A 20,604-nucleotide genomic window follows, 5' to 3' on the forward strand; every position below is an offset into this window, starting at 1 on the left:
TTGAATAGGCTACATTTTCATTATTATGAAACTATTAAGTATACCTTCAACGGGAAAATCAGATTGGTTAAAAATGCAACAAAAGTCGAATGTGACAGATTATCGAAAACAGTAACAAAACCAAACCATTTACAGGAGATTGGATTGAAGCAGATTTGAGAATGCATTCACGTTTTGAAGTTGTGTTTGCAGTCGGTATTGCATTCCCCTCCCACTGCTATGCTAGTAAGTATGTATGACTATACAAGAGGTACACAGATAGCCATTCCTACTAGCAGTGGTGTGTCGCTGCACTCTGAGATGTTGATATAGATCACAAACGAGTTCTAATTATGATGTCGGCGTAGCTACTACTCTAACATGAATACCACTGAAAATCGGAATACACAATTTAAGCGAGTCGGGGGTGAAGGACAGAGTTTCGTTTATCAGTACTGATGAACGACTAAGAATCGAGACGGCATTAATAGAATCCAGTGTATAACTGATGACGAAATCTAACATTCATAGTGTAACACGAAGTTAAGTAAGTTTCCTCTAGACGTTGTACATGCCAAAATGTATGCGCGTGCCATCTGTGGAGTGTTGTGTAATCAATTCGTAAGTGAATAAGCGACGAGTGTTAACTAACTAGTATGCTACTAATATAATAAAACAAAATCCCAAGGACGTATTCACGCAGTCATCAGGATTTTGTGAATCCTGTCGCTTTTTAAATAAAATTCTGGTCATTTTCATTTTTCGCCGTCTCTTTTGTATGTTTTTTTTTAATTTCAGTTACCCATATCCTACTATGATTAACTTGTTTCATAAGATAATGTAATAATGATTTATTAATGACTGTCAGGAGAGACCAGAAATGTCAAATGACAACCTGGTGGCATTGAGGAGACAATTTCCAACACATTTTGTATCACAGTACTGACGGAACTTCTTTTCATATTCATAAGATTTTTTTTTATCCAGTACCAAAGCGTATACTGTTTTATACGGTATATTATAAATAAAATAAAATGTTCATTAAAATTTTAATAGTAAAAAATTGCTAAGAGGATGGTAAATAACAATGGCTTTTGTTAATTGCATTCAACTCTTCGATATTTTATTAAATGCACTTTATCGTTTTTAATTATACATAGCATACTACTTATTTTTTGTCTTTGCCTCTTTACCTGTTCAGTATCGAGGTTTTAATTCTCTGGGCCATACATTGTCATCTCCTTTGGCAGGATTGCCAGAAGGTAAAAAATAAAATAATAGATTTTTCACGTAAAATGTACTATATTTTTCATAAAAATACTAGCGTAGTGGAAAATTAAAAAGAAATACTATATTTAGTACGAAGATACTAGCAGTGCCAACCCTGCTGAAGCAACACTGGACAGCATACGACAAAGGATAAACACCTAGATGGAAGATAAATCTACAGAATGTCCCAAAAGTCTCCATTCATAGGAAATGGCAGTTCAAGATTAAAATATCAAAATGTGCTCGATGTGGCCAACCCCAGATCTCACACCATTTGATTTTTACCTCTGAGGTCCATTAAGTCGCAAATCTATCAGGAAAAATTCCGGAACTCTCAACATCTGCAAGCCCAGATCGTCGACGGTTATGTGAGACGGACATGTTGTAGCGTAGTGTTTGCATCGGAACTGACTGGATTGTATTGCCTGACTTGTGTCTGACTCGAAGGCCGTCACATTGAGAACATTGTGACATATTTTGAACTAACATGTATGGGGACTTTCGGGTCACTCTACATTTCATTGCCCAAGCCGGAAATCTAACCACTGACAGCTTGGATGGGAAGCGCGTACTAGTAACAAGGTGATGAATATTATGATTACCATGTGTCACAAAAGAGTTCAGTTTCAGTGATTATGATAGGTTTTTAAATAGCAATTTCATTTAAAAGAATAGATGATGCTTAGATATTACCTGTACATACAGTATATATATTTTTATAAACTTTTCCAATGAAAACAATATTAGAGAAGCTAGTATTCTGTACATGTAGACTACATTCTAACACTAAAATTCCTAGGGTAGGTCTCCTCATAGTATACGAACGGGGCCTTCGCGATAAGATGCTAACTTATTATTAGCAACATGTCAGTTATTGCCTTAATAAGTAAACAAACGTATTATAGTTATCACTGATTTGGAAAGGACTGTGTAAACAACCGGAAGATGTAGTTGTACTCTTCAAATGCCAAGAAACGCAGCGTTTGGAAAGTACGCAGTTTGTTGAGTGTGGGAGAAAAGAGACGCTGCGCGGCATTGTAGTGTTGCTCACGGATAAAGCAGACTGGAACGAGGTCACACAACAAGATCTTCGCGCCGTTTATATTTAACGTTCTGTAAACAGATCGGCGCCGAGCTTGCATCACGCCGAGATTATAACTTTCCTGGGGTTTTAAAATCTCATCAGCTATCCAGCGAATTAATCATTTTTATACAAGGTGTTTCAGAATAACGATTCCTAATTTTCAGATTTCAAAGCGGTCATGTAATTAATATTTTTTTTTTATTATAAAATAGTGTCAATATTATGCCTTCGTATAAAGGTAATACGAGAAAAGTCAAAACTCTTCATTGACCTTATTATCGTCCAGGGCTTTCTTTAATATTGTGTTTCGGTTGTTACCATGAAAACAATATTGAAGTTACTGTAATTTGATCTCGTTCAATGTCACAAAATAACTTCTGTCAGATCTATAAATTTCCATTCATTAAAAATGAATCGGATTACAAATGTCGAATAAGCAGACATGCATACGGCATATGGAGCAGCAATGCTAATAACGGCCGTAATAATTTTTAGCTATTTTTTCAATACCATTTTCATAATATTTGAATAATTTACTATATAACTATTAAAAATAAATAATAAAGTTACTTTTCACGTAGAGCTTTTTTGAGTCCCCCACCCCACCCATCGATTTCGAGATTTTTTACAGGAAAGACTACTGGATGGGACAATAACAACAGGATACAATCGAAAAGGTCACAGGCGTAGACGAAAGACCATTGAAAACCTTATTAGACAGGCCTTCTGCTAGTGCAAACATCTAATTCGTGATTGATTTATTTATTTCAGAAAGAAGTGGTGAAGTAATTCATCTGGATTCATAGTAAAGTGTTGTCATTAAGTATCATTCCAGAATGTTCGAATATTTAAAGGCTCTTTGAGTATCTACAGTGACTTGAGAAAGTGATGAGTTTGAATATTGTGCAGTAAACGTCGTTTATTTCCGTTACGTCCTAAAAATGGTAAAATTATTTGCTTGGTCCTTGGAGATACAGTACATTAACACGGTGTGCTATGAGGTTTCCTTTTATTTTTCTTAGAAACTTATAAATCCGTAACTGTTCATTTAAAGGTATATAGTCTTACTCGTAAAACACAGGTCTAGAATAATAATAATAATAATAATAATAATAATAATGATAATAGTAGTAGTATATTATTATATTATTAAATTTTGTCTTGTAAATAGTCTAATAAATTGTTCGGTACGTTGTCATAGGTGTATGTACGCTGCAGTGTGCAATGTTAATCATACATTAGTGTAAAATTTACTCCATGATTAATCCTAAATTGTAGGTTGTTTACCTGCTGGGATGAGACATTTGTACAGCGCAGTTTTAAGATGTATTTAATTAACATTTATTTATAATTATTATTTTCTCGCATTTTTAGTTGTGTAACAAATTTACATGAAACTTATGTGCACCATGATTTCATTTTGTATTACAGTGGACTGTTCTTAAATCGAACTCTAAGGCCTGGTATTATAAATACAGTTAAGCTAATTAAATTAAACGGAAGTTAAACCTAACCGAGACTTTAACTCATTCTGCCTTATTACAGAGTCTCGGTTAGTTTAAATTGTAGTGGAATACGATTGGTATTACTGTTGGAAAAGAAAAAAGACGATCGCTGCTGTTTTATTATGCTATTGCTGTCGTAATTTTTGGAAATTATTTTCAATATCCAGGCAGCTATTGTAGTAAATATTGACCACTGCTCATTGAACGGCAGTATCGTTAGGATGGATGGAAATTCCATACGCATTTTTAATGAGTCTCTATGCATTAATTAATGTGTGTTTATAGTATATGTGATCATCTACAATACTCTACATCAGTGGTCGTCAACACTCGCTGAAATGGGTAACGGGTAAGCAGTGCGTCGTAATATGTCCCGTCATGCAGCAAGAAGAGGAAGAGAGCATACCCGCTAGCAGCCACGAATGCACCATAGTACAGTCTCTTATCCACGGGTAAGTGACGCTAGCCCGAGGGTGCACAGTGCTGATGACCGCTGTTGTACATGGTACGACGGATTGAGTCCTCAGAAGTCATCCCCCAGACAGAGTAATAATCCTATGTATTAATTTGTGTATACAACGGGTTAGCATGACTCGTCCTCTCAAAGCGCTCGGCCCTTCATGCATCGCTGCACAAGGTCAACATTTCGAGTTCACGAGTACAATATTTGCTATGCCACAGTAATTGTTACGTCCTGTCGTTGGAATTGGATAATTGATGTCTGCTTATCGAGCATGATTACATGACCCTACGTACATTTTTCTCCTCCATTTTTTCCTGCTTCTTTTCCTTCTCTTCGTCATGTTTCTATTTTTAATCTCTATCGTATGTTTTTCCTTTATCTCCTTTTTCTTATTCTCATTTTATTCTTCCTTCTTTACATTACTTTCCGCTTTATCTTTTATTTGTTCCAATTTTTGCCTTGCCTTTCTCATTCTTCTACTTTCTTTCCTTTTTAAAATCTTTTTAATTTATCCCTTCATTTCCTCTTCTTCACCTCCCTTTTCCTTGCATTTTATTTTTCTCTGAACTTTTTCTTAATTTTTCTTCAATTTAATTTGTCTTTGTGTTTTCTCCACTCTTTGCCATTTCCCGTTTTCTTGTCTTAATTTTACGAGTATTTATTTTTTCTCTGTTCTCTTCCCCTTTCTTCGTTTTTCCTCTTTAAAATATTCTCTATTTGTTTTTCTTTTCCACTTATTCAATCTCATTTTTCCTTTCATATCAGTTTACTTTCTTTTTCTGTCGTTTTCTCTCCATTCCTTATTTTTTCTCTTTTTAATTTTCGTTTTTTTCTCTCCATCATACCCCTTTGATTTTAATCTTCATGGGTTTTTAATTTTTTTTCTTCCCAAATCTGTTGTAATTTCCTTTTTATATCTTCTCTTCCCCATTCTTTTTTCTCTTTTTAACCTTTCTCTATTCATCTTTTTATTCTTCTCCTTAGCCTCATATCTTTCCTTCTCCATTATATATATTCTTTTCCCCTTTTCTTCTTTTTGTTATTTTCGTTCTTTCCTCCTTCCTTGCCTTGAGTTTTTATGATTTTTTTTCTTTTTCTCCTTCTCATTCTGTTTATTGTGGTCCCTTTCCCATTATTTGCTCCTTTTCCCGACTCCCGGTGTAGTTCAAGTGGCAGGCGCATTTGCTTGCTGACCCAGAGTTGCGTTCGGGCGTGGATTCGATACTAGCTTGCATTGATTACCTGGTTCAGTTTTCCCTGAGACTTTACGTAACTGTAAGGCTAATGTCAGGTAATAACATGGCGAATTCTCGGTCTAATCTCGCCAGATACTATTTTACTATCACCAATTTCATCAACGCTAAATAATATAGTTAGTACAGCGTCATTAAATAACCAACTTGTTAGTCAACTATCCGAAGACAGGTTTGAACCTCTTTAAGTGTCACCAATAAGGCATCACTTATAATGCAACTAAGCCAGGAGATAATGGGGTAGGGTGGCCAGTTCCTTTCCCCCTTCATTGCATACATCACCGACTACTAACATATTACACTAATCAGACTTCAGATGTACGGGTATACAAACAATTGTCCTTCCTCTGACGCATATCGTCAAGTGATATATAGCTAGGTCTACTGCCTGATTGATGATACAGTAGATGTACAGATACGAAATTAAAATTTCAAGCGAATCTTGATGGGAGTCCACCTGTATGTAGGCAACAGTTTCACACGACTGTACACAAGTAGCATATATACAGAGCCTCTTGTTTACTGCACATGCACAGTGGTTGTAAGCGAAACTTGTACAATAAGGTAGCTCCAAATATTTTATTTCCGTATCTGTACATCTCAGCCAGAACCTCAATCAGAGGTCATATAACCAACTAAGAAAATTAATTATGAAATCTCATTTTCCTTGTCTTTATTTTCTCCTTAATTCTCTTAATTGTCACTCATTTTCCTCCATTTTTTTTACTTTTTTCTACGTTCTTATCCTTCTATCTGTTCTCATGTTTCTCTTTCTCTTTTAACATATTTTTTCAGTCTCCTCCTGACCCATTTTTATTTTTCCTTCACTATTTTCTTTTCCTACTTCTTATCCTCATTTTTTCTCTTCCTTGTTTCTTCTCTTCAATGTTCTGTTCCAATTTCTCTCTTGATTATAATTATGTTTTTCTTTGCTTTTTTTATATTTCTTGTCCTACATTTTCCTCGTACTCTCTTGTTCTAAGAGCTCAATTGGTCGCTTTATTCTTCTAAATAACATGTTATAAACCAACATCAGACATGCCGAATAATAGGATTTTCTGATGATGTGCGATTGTGTCTAACAAGCCTTTAGTTGATTCTTACACGTAAGGCCTACTACGTACTGTCCGTTACTCAGGAGAAGACGAGCGGAAAGAATATGACCTTCTTGACTATCGCTGTTGATTATTATAAACATCGCTCAGATAAGCATCCCAGTAGCCAGGTTATTACTCGTGCAGAAAACATGAGTAACAATGCATATGGAAATTAAAGCTAAGTTGAACAGAAGGAGACCTAATGTTTCTGCTTACTTGTAGTACAAATATTGCACGTATTGTACGTTATCTGTTCACATCCCTTCCTCCTCAGTCCGCTCTCGTCTTCTCCTGAGTCACCGACAGTATGTATTGTACGTCAAATTTAGCACATACCTTATCCTTATATGTTATAGAGAAACAGTGACCTTGTAATGAACGATTGGACAGGGATAGTAGATTATAAGAAAAGCAAGAAGCTGGTACAGTGCGAAGTTGATGTGAATATAATAAAACAGGTCGTGAAAAGGACAACAATGAAAAAATTACTGCCATGTAGTGGTTAATGAAAAAAAAAAAACTTCTCTTACATTGTCTCATCCGTTTTCGAGTATACTTTCAGTTTTCTTTTACCTTTCAGTGTTTTTCTTTTCCTTTTTTGTTATCTTAGAACGCGCTTATGTTTCTTGTTCGTTAATCTATAACATCTCGCCTTCTGTTCACAGTCGCTGATGATCAGTCAGTCACATGAAGCTAATTACCCTAACTAGTAGAATGCCTTTTCCTCATACTTTGTTATATACAGTCACCTGAAAAGCAAAATAGATTTAACCTTCGAAACGTTGTTGACTTTATTCTCATGATGTTAAATGTAATTCTCTCATTGTAATATAATTATTCCATTGTGATTCACGAGTAATGACTAATGTTATAATCTCAAATATTACTTTATGACTGTTGTAAAATTTGCCTCCGTTCAAATAATTCATAAAGAGAGTTACATAATTACGCTTAAACTATGTCAGCATTGAGTTATTGTCTCAGTACTTTTCCACATATCCACGAACATAACATTCGATATCTCTTATCCATTAGATAACTGTTGCAAGGCACGCAGACGCGACTGCTCGCAACGCAGAAATTACATTTGAATTTGTTTGCGCTAAATACCTCGATAAGTAGCAGTACTAGTAGTACTTGTAGTTGTAATAGTGGTTGTACTAATAGCAGTTTGGATATTTTTATTATTTTATTTTATTTTATTTATTTTTATTTTGCTAATAATTGTAACATAAAAATATATTATATATACGGAAAAACTTTAGCTCGCCTCTGAAAGAGTACAACTCGTGCTCAGGGGCGGATTCCTGAATTGAAATTAATAAGTATACAATACAATTTGTCTTATGTCTACTATGCAATTATAATATATAAATTTAAATTTACAATTTTTCAATTTTTATAAAATCCATACATAATGTTTTAAATTTAATACTAGAACTATTAGAATTGACAAGATTAGGATATTTAAATATAAATTTTTTATATATTCTTGGGCCTAAATTACTACTATGATTAAATACTGTAACAGTGTTGCATTTTGGTTCAAACAATTTTAAAGAATTCATACATTTTGTTTCATAACTATGAGAATACAATTCAAAATTATTTCGATTTTTATGTATGAATTTTATTAATACAATAATATAATAAATTTGTCTTATGTTAAGTACATTGAATCTAAAAACAATTTTTAGATGGAAAATCAATAGGTTTATAAAGACATATTTTAATTATTTTCTTCTGTAATAAATAAAGTGGATTAAAATTGGATTTAAATGAGCTACCCCATCCTATAATTCTATACATAATTACCGATTGAAATAAGTTAAATATATTGTGCGTAATAAACTTATTGACAAGTAATTCTTAAATAAAACAAAATAATATAGGTCTATTATGTTACGTAATTTATTACAAAGGTAATTAATGTGTTGGTTCCATTTTAAATGGTTATCGAAAATGATGCCTAAATACTTAACTTCAGAGGACTCTTTAATAATCGGACATTTACACTGTATAAGACAACAATCAGAATTATGTAATTTAATACTTAATATAGATGTAGGAGGTTTGTTACGTTTTTCAGATAATGAGAATGGAATAATTATGGTTTTATTTTCGTTCATAGAAAGATATTTTATGTCAAACCACTTTTTTTATTAATTTAAGTCCATTATTTGAATTATTATATGCATCATACCAGATTTTTCCACCAAAAATTAAAACCGTGTCATCTGCATAAGAATAGTGAGCACCATTGTATTGTTGTAAGTCAATTTTTAATAAGTCATTAATATATATTAAAAATAGAATAGGGCTTAGAACTATGCCTTGGGGAACACCTATATTAATAATTGAAGGTTCACTTGAATAATTGTCAATTTTCGTTGTTTGAATTCTGTCGTTAAGATACGATTTTATTAAGTTTAAAGCATTACATTTGATTCCTAATAAGTCTAATTTCTCAATTAAGATATCATGTTTCACTGTATCAAATGCTTTTCTTATGTCCAGGAAAATACCAATATATTTGTTACCTTGATCAAATTCTCTAACAGTTTTTTTTAGTAACTTGATATAGTGCATTATCTGTACTGAATTTTTTCCGAAAACCAAATTGATTATCACTTAATATATTAGGTTTATCAAGATAATTCATTAATCGAACTTTAATACATTTTTCTAGTAATTTTGAAATACATGAAAGTAATGATATTGGTCTATAATTGTTCATATTTCTTTTGTCTCCTGTTTTAAAAATAGGTTTCACAATTGCATTTTTTTATTTATTTGCGAATTTGCCATTTAGAAAACATAAATTAAAAATATGAGTTAGAGGTTTGGCAATATAATTCATAACCATCTTATGTATTTTAACACTTATGTTATCAGGACCAGGTGATACATTATTTTTTAAAGTTTTGGCTATATTGATTATTTCGTCATCTGTTACGGGGTAAAGGTACATACAAACATTTACTGAAGTTGCATTGCTAAGAAAATTGTTATTTTTTATATAGCGCCTTGCCTTGAATTAAGTTGTTTTTCCACATATAATGAAAATGTACTTCTGTTCTCATATTACAAATTACAAAGACTACAGCTTGGGTCCTGCAACATTACATTTGCAGATAAACATCTTGATGAATAATTAATAAAATTAATAGGAAAACTAATTTTGCTCTTTCAACGGCGCTAGGCAGCCTGGTACCTCAGTTAATAAAGCAACTGCTACGGATGGGAAGTTACTGGGCTCAATTCCGGGTGATAGCGGAACTTTTCTCGTTGCCAAAACTTCCAGAACGACTCCGAGGTTCACTCAAGCTACTATAAAATCGAGTATCGCGTCTTTCCCTGGGGTGAAAGGCGGTCTTAGCGTGGTGCCAACCACACCACCTCATTCTAGTGGCGAGGTCAAGAAAGCTTCTAGTTCTACCTTTTGTCTCCCCTATCGCCTTTCATGGTGTATAGGACTCATATGGGATACTTCACCTTTACCCTGGCACCACCGCAGCGGATAACGTAGCATAGACGTTAGTAGGAGGAGGATGAAATTCTGTAACTACTAACCTGAGCTTAACTCTTAAATCACCGGCAATAATTTTTTAGTTCTACGACCTTCATGATACATTAAAGTTGTCATTAGCATTACTTGCATGTTATTGCTTATTGAATGGTCTTGCCATGTGTGTAATCACGTGACTTCAACAACCTGCTAAGTCCACAAAAGATAATGGCAGCTTAAAATTCATCTGACGTTCTTGGGTGGAATTCAGATTATAGCTATACTATAGCGTATGATTTTGTACTCCCGTCGCCATATAATGCTTGCTGTTATTTAAGCTTTCTACTTGATAAGTGCAACGGGACTTCCATTTCTTTTAACTTAGACTGCTATCTATACCTATCTAAATGAGTTGGAACAGGATGTCAGATGTGTAGGACGTATTCACGTAATGATTGGGTATATTAGCATTTTATTTATGACCATCTTGGTTTGTAACTAGCGACTCGACTTTACGTGAAAATGTGTGTGTTATGATAATAACTTACGAGGGGTAAATTGCCGTGCGATTTGAAATGTGTGCAAATTGTTTGAATTTAATTTTAAGCTATGTAGTGAATTAAAAATTAATCGTATGCCATGTTTTCAGTCATAATATAATAGATCCTCCTAACAATACTGGCTCCAGTGATGGTAAGTATTTCTCAAATTTTTCCCATTTCTTGAGTACAAATTCCCTTTCGGCACTCAATTATCCTCAAGTTAATATTGGGTCGGGACAAAACAGAAATAAAACAACGCAGCAGCCTAAATTTATGTACATGAAGTATATTTTTAAATAATTGTATTGACTTAGGTGAGAACGAATGTTAAAAACAAAACGTAGCTGTGCGTGTTTTAAACAAAGTCAGTTGTGCAAGTGTGAAAGACTTTGTATTCATGAAAAGACTTAATGCCTGGCTTGGTCAGATGTTGGGTGGTATCCAATATATGAAGGTAAAATATTTGCATTTTAATTTGTCAGAGATAATGGTTTGTTGTTTATGTTATAAAAAATATTTGCATTCGCTCAAACTATTAAATTTTCCTCCATTTAAGATCACCTTACCATCACTGATAGCCTTCACACAAGTAAGGAACACACTACTTCAAATATTGTGTATTAACAGGAAGTATAAATGAAACCTAACATTCTAAATGTGCTAAGTGCCAATTTTTTAAAATTTCATGTTATTGAATTTAAGCGAGTAACATCCATATGAGACTATCATGCTAAATTGTGTTTGTCGCAGTTCAGCTCTAAGCGACTCATTCATGCACCAAAAGACGGTGTTGTAGGTATCTCAACATGCATTTCGCAGTGTATTTTTCATCAATATCTCAAAGTTGTTTTTGGAAATTAGCATATTTAGAATGTTAGATAGTTTTAACTTTAAAATAAGTAATGGAAGTATACTGTGCCGATTAGGCGCATAGACATATTATTAGGGATACTATTGTACTATTTTATAATGAATAAGAATGTAAAATTTCGGTATAAATACTTGGTTAATTTTATTGTTATTTCACATTTAAAAAATATGACTTTTTATTTTTCGTCGTGTAAAATATATTACTGAATATTCCTGCAAAGACTGTAGCTTTGTATCATCGAGGGAATCTAAAGGATCTTTGTACATTTTAAAAATATTTAGAATATTTTACCGGCACTTAACTGTTGTTTAGAGAATTAATATAACAATGTCATATACTTTGCGTGAATAATATAAACTAATACGCACCACAAAACATTGAGGCTATTTCTCCTTTATATTTAAAAATAAAATCACTCGAAATCCGGTTTGAATAATATTAGATTCAATATTCTGTATTTAAATAGAGTTTGAATATTAAATTCAAAATTTTGTAGATAAATATCAATGCGAAACATATTTTGATCACAATTTTTAAGAAAATTCTGCTACTTAATTAAAACAAAATCGTAAATACAGCTAAGTCCAAACACTGCCATGCCTGCCAACTGTACAGCGGGCAGGGAACTTCGCTTTTCCAATAAATATACTTTGTGCACTTTAAATTAAAATTTCGTAAAACATGAAATACAAATTTATCTTAAAACACTAGTTCGGAATAAGTTGGTACTAAAAACAAAGATTTCGCGTCATTTCGTGAGTTTAAATTTGCTTCATCAGCTGAAAAATCGTATTTCACTAATCCGTGGTTTACGAAAACTAGGTTTCTCTACATATTATACGAATAATGATGACGTCTTAATGGTGGGGTAAGCCTATCCCCCAGCAATATGATTCCGTCTTGTCTCACACCACGGAAATCAGCCTGAAATCATCACAGAGGTAGACTTCCCACGTTTTCTGGACAACGGTACACGAAAGAATTGATACGGTCAGCACCGTGCTGCGGCCGCCTTATACCCCGGGTAAAAATTCTATCGATATTAGATGTTAACAGAAGGTTGAGTTGGCACTACAGCTGTTTTTTAAGTTACGACGAGACGTAAAATCCCGCTTTCAATAGGGCATGACCCGGGATTTTCCAGATCATAGTCTGTCTCTCTATCTAGAGCCAACACTGCTCCGTTACAACTCCAACTGCTATTTTGATCATTCGTCATGTTGTAAATTTTGCTCGTTATGCCATCTTATGAAATGTTATTCAGAAGCGAAAAGCATCTCATCCGTGAGAGATACTCATGGACCAACAGAGCTGGGCTAATAGCTCTGTCATGGACTCTATCCAGTGTACTGTAGGCACCTTAGAAAAATCACACTTTCGTTTTTTATTTTATTATAAAGTAACTGTTTCTGTAGAACTATTTAGCACGTATGTAAATATTTTAAGAGACGTTTTGATTTCGTTTGTCCTTGATTCTGACATACATAGTGTCTCAGAAATCGCTTAAGATAGGATGTATGTAACATTATTGTTGTTAGTATTATTATTATTATTATTATTTTTAATATTGATGTTGTTTTCAATGTTAAAATGACTTGCTACTGCTTCCAAGACACTTTACGCGTGATTTATATAGAGGTATATATTCATATTTTTAGCAGACATCAATCTATTTTCTGGTACTGGGATATGACATATTTAAGGATTCTCGCGATTTCTCGCACAGCTGCATTTGTGTGTTATAAACATGTTCATCTTTCGCATATCTACGTCTACTTAGGTGCATAAGGCAATACATAATACTGCGTCGAACTTGATCGAACTGTTCAACTGCGATTTATTTATTGCCTTTGTTAAACGCAATTTTGTACAACTTGTTCAACTTTTCAGTCATTTTCTTGGTCTGAAAACTCGGCCTGGAACTTTGTAAAGTGAAAGATGATTGTGGAGTAGATATATGAGGGGTTCACAACCAGTGGACTAAGTCCGTCTGGAATAGTTCTGAGATATTGAGTCTTAAAGTTCCTGGCTCACGCTTAGCAACCTTCATCTTCCACAGGAAATGCTGTCCTCTGTGGAGTAAGACATGAGTTATGGACTTGATTTGTTATAGCAATGTATAAAGCTAAATTTTCTTCATCCGAAATTGTATTAATCCACAAACTAACCACTGGTGGACTTGGTCCACTCTGGTTGTGAGCCCCTCATATAATGATAATATTACTTGTGAAGGGAAACAGACAAACTCCGTGGAAAAATCCCTTTGTACAGTTTTCACCTTGACACAGAAGGGGTTCGAACTCGGGTCCCCACATTTAATCATGTCAGTGGACACCGTCACCTCTCCCTATCGCTAACGATGTAGGCATATGTCACGGTTAATCTCGAAGAGTCCATTAGTCACGATAAGTGGCAATTGAAATATTACGGTTTCTTTGGGAATAAGTTTGAGTGAACTCGGTGGATATGGAGTGTCAGTCCAAATAAGTAAGGTAGACGCATTTTCTCCAGATAAATGATTTGCCATTCTAAAATTGAAACACTTCAAGTTTCATTTTTCTTAATGAAACCTTTCCATGACTACACTTCACTAGTCGCCACTGTATATTTCCTACATTATACTGTGTTACGTTTAAAGAATGATTTTTTGTCAGTCTTCATTTCCTTCTACCGCTTCTCAGTCGTTCATCAATGTGTTCTTTGCCGTCTCATGAACACTACTGTGCGGATAAAAGTATCCAGTAAACAGAACTTCATGGGCAAGAGAGACAGTGGCGGTTGCCTGAAGGCTTCTAATTTAGGGACGGATTCATTTTACATCCTTAAATCAAAATCACGAAATCCCCTGTTTTTACTGTTAATTATCCTCCGCCGGGTTTGAACTAATGAACTTAGGATCAAATGATGAGCAAGATACCACTTGACTACCCAGACTGACATAAAATTGGTTACCGCGTGGCAACATGTTTATTTTGTACGTATTATGAGCCCTGATAAATGATATCTGAAACCACTTGTACTGATTGTAATCTTTCTCTATTTTCTTTGGTCGTAATTGTTGGAGGAAAACAAAAATCTTTGAAAGAAACTACTAAGTTTACCTTACTTACTAAAGGCTGATCTACAATACACTGGGAATGGAAACGAGAACGGAAATAATGTTAAAATAAATGTATTTAAATGTGAGCATTCACAATTAATTATTGTGAATACTCGCATTTAAATAAATTTATTTTAACAATATTTCCGTTCTCGTTCTCGTTGTCGTTTCCGTTCTCGATTTATTGTGAACCAGCCTTTAGACTTAGAAATGACTTTTAAGGTACCCGGGGGTTCATTGCCGCCCTCACATAAGCTCACCATCGGTCCCTATCCTGAGCAAGATTAATCCAGTCTCTACCATTATATCCCACCTCCGTCAAATCTATTTTTATATTATCCTTGAATCTATGTCTCGGCCTCCCCAAAGGTCTTTTTCTCTCCGGCCTCCTAACTAACACTCTGTTTATATTATATTTTATGTTACAATTATTAGCAAAATAAATACGCATTTCTGGATTCGTGCATACATGCTACATGCCCTGCCCATCTCAAACGTCTGGATTTAATATTCCTAATTATATTAGGTGAAGAATACAAAGCTAAGTTTACCGTTTTTTTTTTAATAATATTTAATCATCTTCTTGGTCCCGAATAATCTCTGTAGTTAACCGTCGCTTTTACAATTTTGTGCATTAGCGTGCTAACATATATGGGAAATATCGTTCGTAATTATGCCACCTTGAAACCTTGCAGCCTGCGTAGTCAAGGATATTGGACAAAGCGTGACACGTGACAGTCGTTCAAACATGAATGTCAGCATCGCCATGAATAAAGTTGTTTTGATTTGCACGCCATGTGAATGCAAAAGCTTGTAAGAGATGGGAGAATCGTAGAGTTTGCGAGAAATAAGAGTTAGAAAATTTAACAAACATATGACACAATGTTTTAAGAGAAAACAAGTAAGGAAAGTAAAGAAACTTTTTAGAACCTAATAAGGCAATGACGACGTATGTGCTTTATGACACCAATTATGAAAATATGGTCTCAGTATTCAGCCATTGTGTATATTTGTTATTGAGGGAGGGATTGAAAGAGTACTAGCGATATATCGCGCAATCAATCATTGATCGAAGCCTTTTTAAGAACGAGACAAATATATGTCTATAGTACAAGGGAAAAAACTATATATATATATATATATATATATATATATATATATATATATATTAGAGACACACAATTTTAGGATTTCAGTGTTAACATTGTCATCTTGAACTGCCTACACCCCTAATTGTTTTACTGGAAGAGTTCAGTGAAGTTTTTTGTAAAGATAAACATTTTACATGTTCCTATTCTATTGCAAATGATTTTTGTTCTAGATCTAGATAATGTCTTTCTTTTTTTTACGATTGCTTATAAGTGTTGTAGTAAGCACTAAAACTGCACTCGCTTCTGATACGTGCTTATCACAGTAGACTGCGGGTCATTAAAAACAAATCTGGGCAATTACACTACCCAACATGAAATTTACCACCATGAACATAATGCATATTTTTAGTCCATTTTCACGTCTAGATTCTGAAAGCAATGCTTAAAATATCACATCACGTCACGATTTTTAGATATTTTAGATATCCTACATCGAAAACTACTTCGCGTGCCACCTAGTAATACGCGTCATATGTTGGCTACTCCTGTCCTACATGATTACTTACATACTTACAAAATGTAAAGATGAAAATGTGTTATTTGTTATACCATCAGTTATGAGGATCCTGGTAATAAATCTGTTTTTTCTTATAGAAGTAGACACCGCAAAGAGATAAACCCAGGTATAGACTGGTCTGGTATTTCTAATGGGGTTGTAAAGTAATATTATTTCCTACATAAAACGTGATGTAACTTATGTTATTCACATTTCTGCTTACTAAAACCAGAACCGGAAATTTGTCGGCAAACAAAAATATACGCTTATGTTATTACTTCCAGGACAATGCATTATGTTAGCTGGAGGTTGAATATACTATCTGGGTGGTGAATGTCGCCTACCAGTTTAAAATGCGCGCACTCCACCTGTGATACGAATCGTCAGTCTCATTGTAGATGTGTGGACAGCAGTATAATAGCTATATTGTGAAGTTTCTTTTTCACTTAGTGCAATTTTTTTAGAAGTAATTGAGTGTTTTAGTGGTGCAATGCAAAGGGCTAGTTCACATCGGAAGTGCAGATATAATCCGAATAATTTTTGTTACGTTTGTGGACGATTTGCTCCCAAAAATCTTAGGGAAAAAATTATAACATTACTAAACGTGCATATTCTTTATACTTCGGGTGTAAAATTGGTGACCATGAAAAAACAATGATCACCTCATCAATGTGTACCACTTGTACGACAAATCTCAGGTTGTGGTTACATGACAAGCTCAAAGCGTTACCATTTGCTGTACTTATGATGGGGCATAGAATAAAACTTATCGGAAATAATAATAATAAAAAAAAACTTTTGTTATGTAACATTTTTCACGAAAATCAATAATAAGCGAGATATTTCGATTTATTTAATTCAGACCCCCTTATAAGCCTCTTTTAAATAACGTATTTTGAATGCCATATAGCGTAAAATCTAAGTTACAACGAACTTAATTTATATTCCAATTTTCATCGAAATCCGTTCTGCCATTATTGCGTGAAAAGGTAACAAACATCCAGACAGGCATACAAACAAAAATTTCAAAAAAGCGATTTCGGTTTCAGGATGGTTAATTATACATGTTAACACCAATTATTTTTGTAAAATCGAAAAGTACCAGAAAAATTTTGGCTACAGATTTGTTATTAGTATAGATGATAACAGAAAGAAAAAAATGACTGACAAATGTGACGTCAATAGAATTTTATTACTACATAATAACAATGAAAATATCAATGTGTACATATTTCATGATAAATTACAATAAATCTTAAAATGTAACTTACTTCCTTGTGCTCCAGAACAATAACCCAATATGTTATAAAACTCTCGTCTAATATTTACTATGTTTGATAACCTGTCACATCCGTTATAGATAAAATAACACTATCTGTTAGGTCGAATGCTTTTGTGGAGGATTGTTGCTTTTGCAGTTTTAATAGTGTTTCAGTGTTCTCAAATGTAATGGTAATTCTAGGAAATGTTACATGATTAGATGCTGATCTAGCTGGATATTTCTCACTAAATATTTCACCTATTTTAAATGCACTATTTCAGGCATGGTACCATTCAGTAAATTTAATAATAATGTGTACTTTTCAATTCATTGAAATATTTTTCTTTGTAATTATTAAATCAATGGCAAACAAGGATGGCCTTTGTTAAATGCACTCATCTGTTTTTAACTGTCCGTATCTAACCACCATTAGTAACCTATGAGTTATAATTGAGTGTAGTTTTAGTGGTTATAATAATATTAATTGTTTTATTACATTATCTAGAAGAAATATTTTTACCTAATATAGGTAGAATGGTCGAATATCATTTTTTTCTCTATAAAAACAATTAATTTTTACAATAAAGCAAGGAAGCCAGTGTTGCCGTGTATAAAATTTAACCTGTGATGATTGCGTGATTTAGACCAGCGAGGACCAATTTCATATCGAGGGCATCATGTCAGAAGGGCGTATCAACAAAACTGCAAGCTTACATTAGAACTATTTAAATATAGAATAATTTTTCCTACTCTTGCCTACTTAACAGGATGCTTTCTTTGATTCTTCCTCTCAAATGGTTGTTTTCAAACATAAATAGATTCCGTTAAAATATTTCAATAACCCTGCATTTGTTGATACGCCCTTCTGGTATGATGCCCTCGATATGATATGCATATTGTCGGACTCCTCAACACATTAACTTTACAATTTACTTAGTACAAAATAATAAAATCTTGTTATGTATCGATATATAAACTATTTATGTTTATACTTCACTAGTTATTACAAAATCAAGTTTAGTTACGAACATTGCAAAGATTAGCTTTTTAATAGCCTATTAAGAAGTTATAATTGCAACATTTTTTTGTGAAAATTAAGACTCATTTACCGTATTGTTGGAATGATATGTATTTTTATGATATTTTTCCTGTGAAATAAATCAAATTTTAGTTTCAAAACTCGCTTGCGGACTCCCTGACTATTAGCTCTTATACTTCCAGGGATCGACGGATCACAGTTTAAGGATAACTGATTTAGGGGCCTATATCATAATGCTGATTGTCTGCAGTTCGAGTCTTGATGAAGTCTGCCTTTTTTCATTTGAAAAATTCATAGTGGCAAAATTGTGACGGACAATGTCGCAGTTGGAATTTTTTACTTGGAGTTCTAACACCTTCAGTAATCCCAACAATTTTGACATTGAACACTGGTCAGCAAGCTTTAAAAATTGTGTAGAAATATAAGAATTGCTTGTTAAGTTATTAATCGAAAAACATAATGAAACTTTTTTGTTAATGGCGAATACTTGATTCTTCGTCATTCACCCATATGAGGCCAGTTGTTGCTGTTGGTATTTATTAAGGCTAAGAAATACATGTGGGACTGTGTAGCAGTATTTATGAGAGAAAGATGCTTGAAATATCACTTTCGTCGTTTTAAGAGCGAGAAAATTGTGAAGGAAACCTGATGAAGAGGAAGTTTTGTCATTTATTTTTTCCCATAGAACAAAATAGGCCTTAAATCTCGGCTAAGAAGCAGTAGTACAGTGGAAGAACTGCGAATGAAAGTTTTCCATGCGTATAGCCATAATATTACGTGTTAATCACTTTGATTAGCGAGGTGAGTAGATTTACGGTCCCGTGTTACTATTCAAAATGCTGACGAAATATTCATGCTGCCTGTGGAACTAAGTTGATTCGTAATTCTCATGCCAGTGAGGACTTAGTATACCAAAGAACTCAGACTTTCATGACTTAACAACTGTTAGTGAGAAGAACTTTGACCTCGTTCACCTTTGTACCGTCGCAAAGTACGAGGTATTTATATACAGCAGTTAAGTAGCACGATTAAAAGAATGGTTGCAAATACATAGATACTAGTTCAAAATGTTGTTCATTTTTGCGTGTCTTTAAATTTCTTGTTGACTGTCACTATGGTAGCCATAAAAAGATAAAAATTGAAACGTAGCAAATAAGATACTTAAATTCCCTTTGGGAAGATATAAAATAACGCTGTAACACGAGAACTGTTGCTATTTATGTTTCAGTAATCTGTAAATACATTCTAAATCTAGAAGGATGGGAGTTTTGCCCTCATTAGACCTCAACATGCCACCATTGCGTATACAGTACAATTCATATGATGAGGCTTATTTCTCAGAGTATGATGTAACATCTGAGAGGAAGTTTTTCCAAAAGCTGAGACAGTCTTTGCTTTGAGATCATCAATATCTCTAGGTCATAGTGCATAGTCATTCTTCACAAAACCCCAAACAAAGAAATAGGGTGGCGTGAGGCTTATTTCTCTCATGTGTGATGTAACATCTCAGCAGTAGTTTTTGTATAAGCTGGGGCAATCTTTGCTTTGAGATCACCAATATCCCTGGGCGCTGTGCATAGATATTCCTCACAAAACCCTAAACAAAGAAATAGAGCAGGGATGTCAAAACGCCTGCACTGCGTGCTCTCAAGAACCCGCACAACATTTCCTTAACTGTGGTGTCTCGGGTTGCTGTTTAGCGAACTCTTATGTTGAAAGTGTCACGGAGAGACTTAATTTTGACTTTGACCATAACAGCACCGAATCCTTCAATGTTCATCTCACCAACAATGTCAGACAATGCCTTTTCGCGAGCATTTTTGTTCTTGTAAAGGTCGTGGTGCTGGTCCCACGAACGTCGCTTCTCTTTATACAGCTCAACGAATTTGATATTAATAGCGACACTCCATTTTGGGGCCATTATTACAACGGAAAAACAACTGAAAAATATGCGAGAAAACTCACTTCTCGGTTGACTCAAGAGAC

The 20,604-nt window shown here is 34.0% G+C and overlaps 2 protein-coding genes across 2 annotated transcripts in view; one reads left to right on the forward strand and one right to left on the reverse strand.

The window, feature by feature from the left end:
* The window catches only part of neb (kinesin family member nebbish), a 328,637-nt gene that overhangs the window by 162,799 nt on the left and 145,234 nt on the right, over positions 1 to 20,604 (forward strand). The window lies entirely within an intron of this gene.
* The window catches only part of LOC138710518 (uncharacterized), a 61,934-nt gene that overhangs the window by 7,202 nt on the left and 34,128 nt on the right, over positions 1 to 20,604 (reverse strand). The window lies entirely within an intron of this gene.

Source organism: Periplaneta americana, chromosome 12, assembly GCF_040183065.1.
Source record: "Periplaneta americana isolate PAMFEO1 chromosome 12, P.americana_PAMFEO1_priV1, whole genome shotgun sequence".
In the NCBI taxonomy this organism is placed as follows: Eukaryota; Metazoa; Arthropoda; class Insecta; order Blattodea; family Blattidae; genus Periplaneta; species Periplaneta americana.